Source organism: Eleutherodactylus coqui, chromosome 11, assembly GCF_035609145.1.
Source record: "Eleutherodactylus coqui strain aEleCoq1 chromosome 11, aEleCoq1.hap1, whole genome shotgun sequence".
Classification (NCBI taxonomy): domain Eukaryota; kingdom Metazoa; phylum Chordata; class Amphibia; order Anura; family Eleutherodactylidae; genus Eleutherodactylus; species Eleutherodactylus coqui.
In genome coordinates this window covers 57,125,897-57,139,495 of record NC_089847.1, presented here as the reverse complement: position 1 = coordinate 57,139,495, position 13,599 = coordinate 57,125,897, and the positions used below count along the sequence as shown (strand labels likewise).

General features: G+C 42.4%; 11 non-coding genes across 11 annotated transcripts; 4 read left to right on the top strand and 7 right to left on the bottom strand.

The window, feature by feature from the left end:
* Positions 1 to 892: 892 nt before the first annotated feature.
* On the bottom strand, positions 893 to 974 carry TRNAS-GCU (transfer RNA serine (anticodon GCU)). The gene has a single exon. It is a non-coding gene; the product is annotated as a tRNA-Ser (tRNA).
* A 3,276-nt stretch (positions 975 to 4,250) lies between these two features.
* Positions 4,251 to 4,332, bottom strand: TRNAS-ACU (transfer RNA serine (anticodon ACU)). The gene has a single exon. It is a non-coding gene; the product is annotated as a tRNA-Ser (tRNA).
* Positions 4,333 to 4,950: 618 nt separating this feature from the next.
* TRNAT-AGU (transfer RNA threonine (anticodon AGU)) lies at positions 4,951 to 5,024 on the top strand. The gene has a single exon. It is a non-coding gene; the product is annotated as a tRNA-Thr (tRNA).
* Positions 5,025 to 5,380: 356 nt separating this feature from the next.
* On the bottom strand, positions 5,381 to 5,462 carry TRNAS-GCU (transfer RNA serine (anticodon GCU)). The gene has a single exon. It is a non-coding gene; the product is annotated as a tRNA-Ser (tRNA).
* A 608-nt stretch (positions 5,463 to 6,070) lies between these two features.
* Positions 6,071 to 6,144, top strand: TRNAT-AGU (transfer RNA threonine (anticodon AGU)). The gene has a single exon. It is a non-coding gene; the product is annotated as a tRNA-Thr (tRNA).
* A 1,476-nt stretch (positions 6,145 to 7,620) lies between these two features.
* TRNAS-GCU (transfer RNA serine (anticodon GCU)) lies at positions 7,621 to 7,702 on the bottom strand. The gene has a single exon. It is a non-coding gene; the product is annotated as a tRNA-Ser (tRNA).
* Positions 7,703 to 8,310: 608 nt separating this feature from the next.
* On the top strand, positions 8,311 to 8,384 carry TRNAT-AGU (transfer RNA threonine (anticodon AGU)). The gene has a single exon. It is a non-coding gene; the product is annotated as a tRNA-Thr (tRNA).
* Positions 8,385 to 8,740: 356 nt separating this feature from the next.
* TRNAS-GCU (transfer RNA serine (anticodon GCU)) lies at positions 8,741 to 8,822 on the bottom strand. Its single transcript has one exon. It is a non-coding gene; the product is annotated as a tRNA-Ser (tRNA).
* A 2,168-nt stretch (positions 8,823 to 10,990) lies between these two features.
* Positions 10,991 to 11,072, bottom strand: TRNAS-GCU (transfer RNA serine (anticodon GCU)). The gene has a single exon. It is a non-coding gene; the product is annotated as a tRNA-Ser (tRNA).
* A 608-nt stretch (positions 11,073 to 11,680) lies between these two features.
* TRNAT-AGU (transfer RNA threonine (anticodon AGU)) lies at positions 11,681 to 11,754 on the top strand. The gene has a single exon. It is a non-coding gene; the product is annotated as a tRNA-Thr (tRNA).
* A 1,476-nt stretch (positions 11,755 to 13,230) lies between these two features.
* Positions 13,231 to 13,312, bottom strand: TRNAS-GCU (transfer RNA serine (anticodon GCU)). Its single transcript has one exon. It is a non-coding gene; the product is annotated as a tRNA-Ser (tRNA).
* Between the last annotated feature and the right edge of the window lie 287 nt (positions 13,313 to 13,599).

Sequence of the window (13,599 nt, the reverse complement as noted above, 5' to 3'; positions counted from 1 at the left end):
ACTAAACATTCAGTCCTCTCTGCTTCTCATTTATGTTGGCATTTCCCTAGCATTCCCTAAATCTGTCAATTCTGCCTTCTATCTAACTTTTAAAGTAAAACAGGCCACAATTCATGCAAGGCAAATGCATGGATTACATACCTATGGACAAATTATCCATGTCTTTTCCAAAAAGGATCGTCCCAAGCCGATTTCATTTAGAATTGTCACGATGCAAAATGACAGAGAACTGCATGCTGCTGCCAAGTATGTGATGGGACTCGACTTCCTTGCTGTTCTATAGTGGTAGCCACCTGAAACTACATGCTGCATAGGATCTGTTCACACTTAATTTGCCATCTCTGTGACAAATAGCAAAACTTAGAACCACTCCTCAAAATCATCCTACATTTAAAAATTCTTCTCCTGGATCATCATTGCCATCTTTCTGGTTTTCCACAGTTTTCCACAGTTTTGCTCATGGGCGCTGTGGCTTAGTTGGTTTAAGCGCCTGTCTAGTAAACAGGAGATCCTGAGTTCAACTCTCAGCAGTGCCTTGTTCTCTTATTCTGCTCAATAATCAGCACTTTTTTCCAAAAGGGAGATGTTCACTAGCCAATGACATTAAAGATGCTCGTCCCACATCCCTAGAATACTCCACCCGAGTGGCAAAGAGTCAGCTCTGGTTTAGTTTTTACAAGTAGATGGTTGCAACGTTTTGCAAAATGTAGGATGGCATAAGGCACGATAAATTAGCGGTGCCGATTCACTATTGCCTGACTGATACGCTACATAATGCCTGTAAATATGTTTAGAGACTTCAATAGCATCCTTCTTGAACGGTGATGGTAAATCTTCTTCCTCGGGGCATTGCTTGCGCTGAGCATAGAGAATTTTCCAAAAAGAAATCATACGACGAGGATGGGATTCGAACCCATGCGTGCAGAGCACAATGGATTAGCAGTCCATCGCCTTAACCACTCGGCCACCCCGTCAACAAAAGTACCTTTACCGAACCCACATTTGGAAAACAGTCGTGATGATTCTTAGGCTTCATTTTCTTTCCACATGCAACAGCGCCGTACATCAGACATTGGCTCAGCAGGTCTTGTTTTACATCCAACGTGATGACCCATGCTAATGGCATAAATACTAAACATTCAGTCCTCTCTGCTTCTCATTTATGTTGGCATTTCCCTAGCATTCCCTAAATCTGTCAATTCTGCCTTCTATCTAACTTTTAAAGTAAAACAGGCCACAATTCATGCAAGGCAAATGCATGGATTACATACCTATGGACAAATTATCCATGTCTTTTCCAAAAAGGATCGTCCCAAGCCGATTTCATTTAGAATTGTCACGATGCAAAATGACAGAGAACTGCATGCTGCTGCCAAGTATGTGATGGGACTCGACTTCCTTGCTGTTCTATAGTGGTAGCCACCTGAAACTACATGCTGCATAGGATCTGTTCACACTTAATTTGCCATCTCTGTGACAAATAGCAAAACTTAGAACCACTCCTCAAAATCATCCTACATTTAAAAATTCTTCTCCTGGATCATCATTGCCATCTTTCTGGTTTTCCACAGTTTTCCACAGTTTTGCTCATGGGCGCTGTGGCTTAGTTGGTTTAAGCGCCTGTCTAGTAAACAGGAGATCCTGAGTTCAACTCTCAGCAGTGCCTTGTTCTCTTATTCTGCTCAATAATCAGCACTTTTTTCCAAAAGGGAGATGTTCACTAGCCAATGACATTAAAGATGCTCGTCCCACATCCCTAGAATACTCCACCCGAGTGGCAAAGAGTCAGCTCTGGTTTAGTTTTAACAAGTAGATGGTTGCAACGTTTTGCAAAATGTAGGATGGCATAAGGCACGATAAATTAGCGGTGCCGATTCACTATTGCCTGACTGATACGCTACATAATGCCTGTAAATATGTTTAGAGACTTCAATAGCATCCTTCTTGAACGGTGATGGTAAATCTTCTTCCTCGGGGCATTGCTTGCGCTGAGCATAGAGAATTTTCCAAAAAGAAATCACACGACGAGGATGGGATTCGAACCCATGCGTGCAGAGCACAATGGATTAGCAGTCCATCGCCTTAACCACTCGGCCACTCCGTCAACAAAAGTACCTTTACCGAACCCACATTTGGAAAACAGTCGTGATGATTCTTAGGCTTCATTTTCTTTCCACATGCAACAGCGCCGTACATCAGACATTGGCTCAGCAGGTCTTGTTTTACATCCAACGTGATGACCCATGCTAATGGCATAAATACTAAACATTCAGTCCTCTCTGCTTCTCATTTATGTTGGCATTTCCCTAGCATTCCCTAAATCTGTCAATTCTGCCTTCTATCTAACTTTTAAAGTAAAACAGGCCACAATTCATGCAAGGCAAATGCATGGATTACATACCTATGGACAAATTATCCATGTCTTTTCCAAAAAGGATCGTCCCAAGCCGATTTCATTTAGAATTGTCACGATGCAAAATGACAGAGAACTGCATGCTGCTGCCAAGTATGTGATGGGACTCGACTTCCTTGCTGTTCTATAGTGGTAGCCACCTGAAACTACATGCTGCATAGGATCTGTTCACACTTAATTTGCCATCTCTGTGACAAATAGCAAAACTTAGAACCACTCCTCAAAATCATCCTACATTTAAAAATTCTTCTCCTGGATCATCCTTGCCATCTTTCTGGTTTTCCACAGTTTTGCTCATGGGCGCTGTGGCTTAGTTGGTTTAAGCGCCTGTCTAGTAAACAGGAGATCCTGAGTTCAACTCTCAGCAGTGCCTTGTTCTCTTATTCTGCTCAATAATCAGCACTTTTTTCCAAAAGGGAGATGTTCACTAGCCAATGACATTAAAGATGCTCGTCCCACATCCCTAGAATACTCCACCCGAGTGGCAAAGAGTCAGCTCTGGTTTAGTTTTAACAAGTAGATGGTTGCAACGTTTTGCAAAATGTAGGATGGCATAAGGCACGATAAATTAGAGGTGCCGATTCACTATTGCCTGACTGATACGCTACATAATGCCTGTAAATATGTTTAGAGACTTCAATAGCATCCTTCTTGAACGGTGATGGTAAATTTTCTTCCTCGGGGCATTGCTTGCGCTGAGCATAGAGAATTTTCCAAAAAGAAATGATACGACAAGGATGGGATTCGAACCCATGCGTGCAGAGCACAATGGATTAGCAGTCCATCGCCTTAACCACTCGGCCACGCCGTCAACAAAAGTACTTTTACCGAACCCACATTTGGAAAACAGTCGTGATGATTCTTAGGCTTCATTTTCTTTCCACATGCAACAGCGCCGTACATCAGACATTGGCTCAGCAGGTCTTGTTTTACATCCAACGTGATGACCCATGCTAATGGCATAAATACTAAACATTCAGTCCTCTCTGCTTCTCATTTATGTTGGCATTTCCCTAGCATTCCCTAAATCTGTCAATTCTGCCTTCTATCTAACTTTTAAAGTAAAACAGGCCACAATTCATGCAAGGCAAATGCATGGATTACATACCTATGGACAAATTATCCATGTCTTTTCCAAAAAGGATCTTCCCAAGCCGATTTCATTTAGAATTGTCACGATGCAAAATGACAGAGAACTGCATGCTGCTGCCAAGTATGTCATGGGACTCGACTTCCTTGCTGTTCTATAGTGGTAGCCACCTGAAACTACATGCTGCATAGGATCTGTTCACACTTAATTTGCCATCTCTGTGACAAATAGCAAAACTTAGAACCACTCCTCAAAATCATCCTACATTTAAAAATTCTTCTCCTGGATCATCATTGCCATCTTTCTGGTTTTCCACAGTTTTCCACAGTTTTGCTCATGGGCGCTGTGGCTTAGTTGGTTAAAGCGCCTGTCTAGTAAATAGGAGATCCTGAGTTCAACTCTCAGCAGTGCCTTGTTCTCTTATTCTGCTCAATAATCAGCACTTTTTTCCAAAAGGGAGATGTTCACTAGCCAATGACATTAAAGATGCTCGTCCCACATCCCAAAGAGTCAGCTCTGGTTTAGTTTTAACAAGTAGATGGTTGCAACGTTTTGCAAAATGTAGGATGGCATAAGGCACGATAAATTAGAGGTGCCGATTCACTATTGCCTGACTGATACGCTACATAATGCCTGTAAATATGTTTAGAGACTTCAATAGCATCCTTCTTGAACGGTGATGGTAAATCTTCTTCCTCGGGGCATTGCTTGCGCTGAGCATAGAGAATTTTCCAAAAAGAAATCATACGACGAGGATGGGATTCGAACCCATGCGTGCAGAGCACAATGGATTAGTAGTCCATCGCCTTAACCACTCAGCCACCCCGTCAACAAAAGTACCTTTACCGAACCCACATTTGGAAAACAGTCGTGATGATTCTTAGGCTTCATTTTCTTTCCACATGCAACAGCGCCGTACATCAGACATTGGCTCAGCAGGTCTTGTTTTACATCCAACGTGATGACCCATGCTAATGGCATAAATACTAAACATTCAGTCCTCTCTGCTTCTCATTTATGTTGGCATTTCCCTAGCATTCCCTAAATCTGTCAATTCTGCCTTCTATCTAACTTTTAAAGTAAAACAGGCCACAATTCATGCAAGGCAAATGCATGGATTACATACCTATGGAGAAATTATCCATGTCTTTTCCAAAAAGGATCGTCCCAAGCCGATTTCATTTAGAATTGTCACGATGCAAAATGACAGAGAACTGCATGCTGCTGCCAAGTATGTGATGGGACTCGACTTCCTTGCTGTTCTATAGTGGTAGCCACCTGAAACTACATGCTGCATAGGATCTGTTCACACTTAATTTGCCATCTCTGTGACAAATAGCAAAACTTAGAACCACTCCTCAAAATCATCCTACATTTAAAAATTCTTCTCCTGGATCATCCTTGCCATCTTTCTGGTTTTCCACAGTTTTCCACAGTTTTGCTCATGGGCGCTGTGGCTTAGTTGGTTAAAGCGCCTGTCTAGTAAACAGGAGATCCTGAGTTCAACTCTCAGCAGTGCCTTGTTCTCTTATTCTGCTCAATAATCAGCACTTTTTTCCAAAAGGGAGATGTTCACTAGCCAATGACATTAAAGATGCTCGTCCCACATCCCTAGAATACTCCACCCGAGTGGCAAAGAGTCAGCTCTGGTTTAGTTTTAACAAGTAGATGGTTGCAACGTTTTGCAAAATGTAGGATGGCATAAGGCACGATAAATTAGAGGTGCCGATTCACTATTGCCTGACTGATACGCTACATAATGCCTGTAAATATGTTTAGAGACTTCAATAGCATCCTTCTTGAACGGTGATGGTAAATCTTCTTCCTCGGGGCATTGCTTGCGCTGAGCATAGAGAATTTTCCAAAAAGAAATCATACGACGAGGATGGGATTCGAACCCATGCGTGCAGAGCACAATGGATTAGCAGTCCATCGCCTTAACCACTCGGCCACCCCGTCAACAAAAGTACCTTTACCGAACCCACATTTGGAAAACAGTCGTGATGATTCTTAGGCTTCATTTTCTTTCCACATGCAACAGCGCCGTACATCAGACATTGGCTCAGCAGGTCTTGTTTTACATCCAACGTGATGACCCATGCTAATGGCATAAATACTAAACATTCAGTCCTCTCTGCTTCTCATTTATGTTGGCATTTCCCTAGCATTCCCTAAATCTGTCAATTCTGCCTTCTATCTAACTTTTAAAGTAAAACAGGCCACAATTCATGCAAGGCAAATGCATGGATTACATACCTATGGAGAAATTATCCATGTCTTTTCCAAAAAGGATCGTCCCAAGCCGATTTCATTTAGAATTGTCACGATGCAAAATGACAGAGAACTGCATGCTGCTGCCAAGTATGTGATGGGACTCGACTTCCTTGCTGTTCTATAGTGGTAGCCACCTGAAACTACATGCTGCATAGGATCTGTTCACACTTAATTTGCCATCTCTGTGACAAATAGCAAAACTTAGAACCACTCCTCAAAATCATCCTACATTTAAAAATTCTTCTCCTGGATCATCCTTGCCATCTTTCTGGTTTTCCACAGTTTTGCTCATGGGCGCTGTGGCTTAGTTGGTTAAAGCGCCTGTCTAGTAAACAGGAGATCCTGAGTTCAACTCTCAGCAGTGCCTTGTTCTCTTATTCTGCTCAATAATCAGCACTTTTTTCCAAAAGGGAGATGTTCACTAGCCAATGACATTAAAGATGCTCGTCCCACATCCCTAGAATACTCCACCCGAGTGGCAAAGAGTCAGCTCTGGTTTAGTTTTAACAAGTAGATGGTTGCAACGTTTTGCAAAATGTAGGATGGCATAAGGCACGATAAATTAGAGGTGCCGATTCACTATTGCCTGACTGATACGCTACATAATGCCTGTAAATATGTTTAGAGACTTCAATAGCATCCTTCTTGAACGGTGATGGTAAATTTTCTTCCTCGGGGCATTGCTTGCGCTGAGCATAGAGAATTTTCCAAAAAGAAATGATACGACGAGGATGGGATTCGAACCCATGCGTGCAGAGCACAATGGATTAGCAGTCCATCGCCTTAACCACTCGGCCACGCCGTCAACAAAAGTACTTTTACCGAACCCACATTTGGAAAACAGTCGTGATGATTCTTAGGCTTCATTTTCTTTCCACATGCAACAGCGCCGTACATCAGACATTGGCTCAGCAGGTCTTGTTTTACATCCAACGTGATGACCCATGCTAATGGCATAAATACTAAACATTCAGTCCTCTCTGCTTCTCATTTATGTTGGCATTTCCCTAGCATTCCCTAAATCTGTCAATTCTGCCTTCTATCTAACTTTTAAAGTAAAACAGGCCACAATTCATGCAAGGCAAATGCATGGATTACATACCTATGGACAAATTATCCATGTCTTTTCCAAAAAGGATCTTCCCAAGCCGATTTCATTTAGAATTGTCACGATGCAAAATGACAGAGAACTGCATGCTGCTGCCAAGTATGTCATGGGACTCGACTTCCTTGCTGTTCTATAGTGGTAGCCACCTGAAACTACATGCTGCATAGGATCTGTTCACACTTAATTTGCCATCTCTGTGACAAATAGCAAAACTTAGAACCACTCCTCAAAATCATCCTACATTTAAAAATTCTTCTCCTGGATCATCCTTGCCATCTTTCTGGTTTTCCACAGCTTTGCTCATGGGCGCTGTGGCTTAGTTGGTTAAAGCGCCTGTCTAGTAAACGGGAGATCCTCAGTTCAACTCTCAGCAGTGCCTTGTTCTCTTATTCTGGTCAATAATCAGCTCTTTTTTCCAAAAGGGAGATGTTCACTAGCCAATGACATTAAAGATGCTCGTCCCACATCCGTAGAATACTCCACCCGAGTGGCAAAGAGTCAGCTCTGGTTTAGTTTTAACAAGTAGATGGTTGCAACGTTTTGCAAAATGTAGGATGGCATAAGGCACGATAAATTAGAGGTGCCGATTCACTATTGCCTGACTGATACGCTACATAATGCCTGTAAATATGTTTAGAGACTTCAATAGCATCCTTCTTGAACGGTGATGGTAAATTTTCTTCCTCGGGGCATTGCTTGCGCTGAGAATAGAGAATTTTCCAAAAAGGAATCATACGACGAGGATGGGATTCGAACCCATGCGTGCAGAGCACAATGGATTAGCAGTCCATCGCCTTAACCACTCGGCCACCCCGTCAACAAAAGTACCTTTACCGAACCCACATTTGGAAAACAGTCGTGATGATTCTTAGGCTTCATTTTCTTTCCACATGCAACAGCGCCGTACATCAGACATTGGCTCAGCAGGTCTTGTTTTACATCCAACGTAATGACCCATGCTAATGGCATAAATACTAAACATTCAGTCCTCTCTGCTTCTCATTTATGTTGGCATTTCCCTAGCATTCCCTAAATCTGTCAATTCTGCCTTCTATCTAACTTTTAAAGTAAAACAGGCCACAATTCATGCAAGGCAAATGCATGGATTACATACCTATGGACAAATTATCCATGTCTTTTCCAAAAAGGATCGTCCCAAGCCGATTTCATTTAGAATTGTCACGATGCAAAATGACAGAGAACTGCATGCTGCTGCCAAGTATGTGATGGGACTCGACTTCCTTGCTGTTCTATAGTGGTAGCCACCTGAAACTACATGCTGCATAGGATCTGTTCACACTTAATTTGCCATCTCTGTGACAAATAGCAAAACTTAGAACCACTCCTCAAAATCATCCTACATTTAAAAATTCTTCTCCTGGATCATCATTGCCATCTTTCTGGTTTTCCACAGTTTTGCTCATGGGCGCTGTGGCTTAGTTGGTTAAAGCGCCTGTCTAGTAAACAGGAGATCCTGAGTTCAACTCTCAGCAGTGCCTTGTTCTCTTATTCTGCTCAATAATCAGCACTTTTTTCCAAAAGGGAGATGTTCACTAGCCAATGACATTAAAGATGCTCGTCCCACATCCCTAGAATACTCCACCCGAGTGGCAAAGAGTCAGCTCTGGTTTAGTTTTAACAAGTAGATGGTTGCAACGTTTTGCAAAATGTAGGATGGCATAAGGCACGATAAATTAGAGGTGCCGATTCACTATTGCCTGACTGATACGCTACATAATGCCTGTAAATATGTTTAGAGACTTCAATAGCATCCTTCTTGAACGGTGATGGTAAATTTTCTTCCTCGGGGCATTGCTTGCGCTGAGCATAGAGAATTTTCCAAAAAGGAATCATACGACGAGGATGGGATTCGAACCCATGCGTGCAGAGCACAATGGATTAGCAGTCCATCGCCTTAACCACTCGGCCACCCCGTCAACAAAAGTACCTTTACCGAACCCACATTTGGAAAACAGTCGTGATGATTCTTAGGCTTCATTTTCTTTCCACATGCAACAGCGCCGTACATCAGACATTGGCTCAGCAGGTCTTGTTTTACATCCAACGTGATGACCCATGCTAATGGCATACATACTAAACATTCAGTCCTCTCTGCTTCTCATTTATGTTGGCATTTCCCTAGCATTCCCTAAATCTGTCAATTCTGCCTTCTATCTAACTTTTAAAGTAAAACAGGCCACAATTCATGCAAGGCAAATGCATGGATTACATACCTATGGACAAATTATCCATGTCTTTTCCAAAAAGGATCGTCCCAAGCCGATTTCATTTAGAATTGTCACGATGCAAAATGACAGAGAACTGCATGCTGCTGCCAAGTATGTGATGGGACTCGACTTCCTTGCTGTTCTATAGTGGTAGCCACCTGAAACTACATGCTGCATAGGATCTGTTCACACTTAATTTGCCATCTCTGTGACAAATAGCAAAACTTAGAACCACTCCTCAAAATCATCCTACATTTAAAAATTCTTCTCCTGGATCATCATTGCCATCTTTCTGGTTTTCCACAGTTTTCCACAGTTTTGCTCATGGGCGCTGTGGCTTAGTTGGTTAAAGCACCTGTCTAGTAAACAGGAGATCCTGAGTTCAACTCTCAGCAGTGCCTTGTTCTCTTATTCTGCTCAATAATCAGCACTTTTTTCCAAAAGGGAGATGTTCACTAGCCAATGACATTAAAGATGCTCGTCCCACATCCCTAGAATACTCCACCCGAGTGGCAAAGAGTCAGCTCTGGTTTAGTTTTAACAAGTAGATGGTTGCAACGTTTTGCAAAATGTAGGATGGCATAAGGCACGATAAATTAGAGGTGCCGATTCACTATTGCCTGACTGATACGCTACATAATGCCTGTAAATATGTTTAGAGACTTCAATAGCATCCTTCTTGAACGGTGATGGTAAATTTTCTTCCTCGGGGCATTGCTTGCGCTGAGCATAGAGAATTTTCCAAAAAGAAATGATACGACGAGGATGGGATTGGAACCCATGCGTGCAGAGCACAATGGATTAGCAGTCCATCGCCTTAACCACTCGGCCACGCCGTCAACAAAAGTACTTTTACCGAACCCACATTTGGAAAACAGTCGTGATGATTCTTAGGCTTCATTTTCTTTCCACATGCAACAGCGCCGTACATCAGACATTGGCTCAGCAGGTCTTGTTTTACATCCAACGTGATGACCCATGCTAATGGCATAAATACTAAACATTCAGTCCTCTCTGCTTCTCATTTATGTTGGCATTTCCCTAGCATTCCCTAAATCTGTCAATTCTGCCTTCTATCTAACTTTTAAAGTAAAACAGGCCACAATTCATGCAAGGCAAATGCATGGATTACATACCTATGGACAAATTATCCATGTCTTTTCCAAAAAGGATCTTCCCAAGCCGATTTCATTTAGAATTGTCACGATGCAAAATGACAGAGAACTGCATGCTGCTGCCAAGTATGTCATGGGACTCGACTTCCTTGCTGTTCTATAGTGGTAGCCACCTGAAACTACATGCTGCATAGGATCTGTTCACACTTAATTTGCCATCTCTGTGACAAATAGCAAAACTTAGAACCACTCCTCAAAATCATCCTACATTTAAAAATTCTTCTCCTGGATCATCCTTGCCATCTTTCTGGTTTTCCACAGCTTTACTCATGGGCGCTGTGGCTTAGTTGGTTAAAGCGCCTGTCTAGTAAACGGGAGATCCTCAGTTCAACTCTCAGCAGTGCCTTGTTCTCTTATTCTGGTCAATAATCAGCTCTTTTTTCCAAAAGGGAGATGTTCACTAGCCAATGACATTAAAGATGCTCGTCCCACATCCGTAGAATACTCCACCCGAGTGGCAAAGAGTCAGCTCTGGTTTAGTTTTAACAAGTAGATGGTTGCAACGTTTTGCAAAATGTAGGATGGCATAAGGCACGATAAATTAGAGGTGCCGATTCACTATTGCCTGACTGATACGCTACATAATGCCTGTAAATATGTTTAGAGACTTCAATAGCATCCTTCTTGAACGGTGATGGTAAATTTTCTTCCTCGGGGCATTGCTTGCGCTGAGCATAGAGAATTTTCCAAAAAGGAATCATACGACGAGGATGGGATTCGAACCCATGCGTGCAGAGCACAATGGATTAGCAGTCCATCGCCTTAACCACTCGGCCACCCCGTCAACAAAAGTACCTTTACCGAACCCACATTTGGAAAACAGTCGTGATGATTCTTAGGCTTCATTTTCTTTCCACATGCAACAGCGCCGTACATCAGACATTGGCTCAGCAGGTCTTGTTTTACATCCAACGTGATGACCCATGCTAATGGCATAAATACTAAACATTCAGTCCTCTCTGCTTCTCATTTATGTTGGCATTTCCCTAGCATTCCCTAAATCTGTCAATTCTGCCTTCTATCTAACTTTTAAAGTAAAACAGGCCGCAATTCATGCAAGGCAAATGCATGGATTACATACCTATGGAGAAATTATCCATGTCTTTTCCAAAAAGGATCGTCCCAAGCCGATTTCATTTAGAATTGTCACGATGCAAAATGACAGAGAACTGCATGCTGCTGCCAAGTATGTGATGGGACTCGACTTCCTTGCTGTTCTATAGTGGTAGCCACCTGAAACTACATGCTGCATAGGATCTGTTCACACTTAATTTGCCATCTCTGTGACAAATAGCAAAACTTAGAACCACTCCTCAAAATCATCCTACATTTAAAAATTCTTCTCCTGGATCATCCTTGCCATCTTTCTGGTTTTCCACAGTTTTGCTCATGGGCGCTGTGGCTTAGTTGGTTAAAGCGCCTGTCTAGTAAACAGGAGATCCTGAGTTCAACTCTCAGCAGTGCCTTGTTCTCTTATTCTGCTCAATAATCAGCTTTTTTTTCCAAAAGGGAGATGTTCACTAGCCAATGACATTAAAGATGCTCGTCCCACATCCCTAGAATACTCCACCCGAGTGGCAAAGAGTCAGCTCTGGTTTAGTTTTAACAAGTAGATGGTTGCAACGTTTTGCAAAATGTAGGATGGCATAAGGCACGATAAATTAGAGGTGCCGATTCACTATTGCCTGACTGATACGCTACATAATGCCTGTAAATATGTTTAGAGACTTCAATAGCATCCTTCTTGAACGGTGATGGTAAATTTTCTTCCTCGGGGCATTGCTTGCGCTGAGCATAGAGAATTTTCCAAAAAGAAATGATACGACGAGGATGGGATTGGAACCCATGCGTGCAGAGCACAATGGATTAGCAGTCCATCGCCTTAACCACTCGGCCACGCCGTCAACAAAAGTACTTTTACCGAACCCACATTTGGAAAACAGTCGTGATGATTCTTAGGCTTCATTTTCTTTCCACATGCAACAGCGCCGTACATCAGACATTGGCTCAGCAGGTCTTGTTTTACATCCAACGTGATGACCCATGCTAATGGCATAAATACTAAACATTCAGTCCTCTCTGCTTCTCATTTATGTTGGCATTTCCCTAGCATTCCCTAAATCTGTCAATTCTGCCTTCTATCTAACTTTTAAAGTAAAACAGGCCACAATTCATGCAAGGCAAATGCATGGATTACATACCTATGGACAAATTATCCATGTCTTTTCCAAAAAGGATCTTCCCAAGCCGATTTCATTTAGAATTGTCACGATGCAAAATGACAGAGAACTGCATGCTGCTGCCAAGTATGTCATGGGACTCGACTTCCTTGCTGTTCTATAGTGGTAGCCACCTGAAACTACATGCTGCATAGGATCTGTTCACACTTAATTTGCCATCTCTGTGACAAATAGCAAAACTTAGAACCACTCCTCAAAATCATCCTACATTTAAAAATTCTTCTCCTGGATCATCCTTGCCATCTTTCTGGTTTTCCACAGCTTTACTCATGGGCGCTGTGGCTTAGTTGGTTAAAGCGCCTGTCTAGTAAACGGGAGATCCTCAGTTCAACTCTCAGCAGTGCCTTGTTCTCTTATTCTGGTCAATAATCAGCTCTTTTTTCCAAAAGGGAGATGTTCACTAGCCAATGACATTAAAGATGCTCGTCCCACATCCGTAGAATACTCCACCCGAGTGGCAAAGAGTCAGCTCTGGTTTAGTTTTAACAAGTAGATGGTTGCAACGTTTTGCAAAATGTAGGATGGCATAAGGCACGATAAATTAGAGGTGCCGATTCACTATTGCCTGACTGATACGCTACATAATGCCTGTAAATATGTTTAGAGACTTCAATAGCATCCTTCTTGAACGGTGATGGTAAATTTTCTTCCTCGGGGCATTGCTTGCGCTGAGCATAGAGAATTTTCCAAAAAGGAATCATACGACGAGGATGGGATTCGAACCCATGCGTGCAGAGCACAATGGATTAGCAGTCCATCGCCTTAACCACTCGGCCACCCCGTCAACAAAAGTACCTTTACCGAACCCACATTTGGAAAACAGTCGTGATGATTCTTAGGCTTCATTTTCTTTCCACATGCAACAGCGCCGTACATCAGACATTGGCTCAGCAGGTCTTGTTTTACATCCAACGTGATGACCCATGCTAATGGCATAAATACTAAACATTCAGTCCTCTCTGCTTCTCATTTATGTTGGCATTTCCCTAGCATTCCCTAAATCTGTCAATTCTGCCTTCTATCTAACTTTTAAAGTAAAACAGGCCGCAATTCATGCAAGGCAAATGCATG